This window comes from Hippocampus comes, unplaced genomic scaffold, assembly GCF_001891065.2.
Source record: "Hippocampus comes isolate QL1 unplaced genomic scaffold, H_comes_QL1_v1.1 scaffold345, whole genome shotgun sequence".
Taxonomy (NCBI): Eukaryota; Metazoa; Chordata; class Actinopteri; order Syngnathiformes; family Syngnathidae; genus Hippocampus; species Hippocampus comes.
The window spans coordinates 2,029,310-2,030,216 of record NW_017805538.1 but is presented as its reverse complement, the minus strand read 5'-3'; the positions used below and the strand labels follow the sequence as shown (position 1 = coordinate 2,030,216).

The following is a 907-nucleotide window of genomic DNA, read 5'->3' as shown; positions in this document are numbered from 1 at the left end:
TAGCGTCGCAAACGAGCATTTGCTCTGGAGCAAATTTTTAAACCACCTCCCTGAGGTGGATCAAATTTGGTCCGGTATAAGCTCTTTAGTGGAGCTACGCCGGAGCAAATGTGCACGTGTGAATGCTCGACTGAATTTGTTTCGGAGCTGCGTCGGACCAAACGTTGCCGTGTTAACGGGGCTTCAGTGACTGTCATGTGTGTCCAGCAAGTCTATGGACTTGTCGGTATCCTTCAAATGTGGAGAACATCACTTTCTCTTGAACGTTTTACTGCAAGTCAAGCAACGGACTTGGCTTTTCCTGGACAAATCTGTTGAGGACCTGACTATTTTTGAGGCTCTGATTTTCACAGCACGTTCACAAAATGCTAATGGCCAATGAGCATCCAAGGCCTCATAGCTCAGTGGTTAGAGCACTGGTCTTGTAAACCAGGGGTCGTGAGTTCAATTCTCACTGAGGCCTCATCGCATGTAACTGAGTTCCTGTCGTCTCTGTACTTGTCAGTATCCTTCAAATGTGGGGAACATCACTTCTCTTTATTTTTCAACTACAAGTCAAGCAATGGACTTGGCTTTTCCTGAAAAAGTCTGCTGAGACCCAACTATTTTGAGGCTCTGATTTTGGTAGCTCGTTAACAAAAATGCTAACGGCCAGCTAGCATCCAAGGCCTCATAGCTCAGTGGTGAGAGCACTGGTCTCGTAAACCAGGGGTCGTGAGTTCAATTCTCACTGAGGCCTCATTGCATGTAACTAAGTTCCTATCATCTGTGTACTTGTCAGTGTCCTTCGAATGTGGGGATTGTCACTTCTCTTTATTTTTCGACTGCAAATCAAGCAATGGACTTGGCTTTTCGTGGAAAAGTCTGCTGAGACCAGACTATTTTGAGGCTCTGAATTTGGGAGCAC

The 907-nt window shown here is 45.9% G+C and overlaps 2 non-coding genes across 2 annotated transcripts; both read left to right on the top strand.

Annotated features, from left to right (window-relative positions):
• Positions 1-390: 390 nt before the first annotated feature.
• On the top strand, positions 391-463 carry trnat-ugu (transfer RNA threonine (anticodon UGU)). Its single transcript has one exon. It is a non-coding gene; the product is annotated as a tRNA-Thr (tRNA).
• A 203-nt stretch (positions 464-666) lies between these two features.
• On the top strand, positions 667-739 carry trnat-cgu (transfer RNA threonine (anticodon CGU)). The gene has a single exon. It is a non-coding gene; the product is annotated as a tRNA-Thr (tRNA).
• The last annotated feature ends 168 nt before the right edge of the window (positions 740-907 follow it).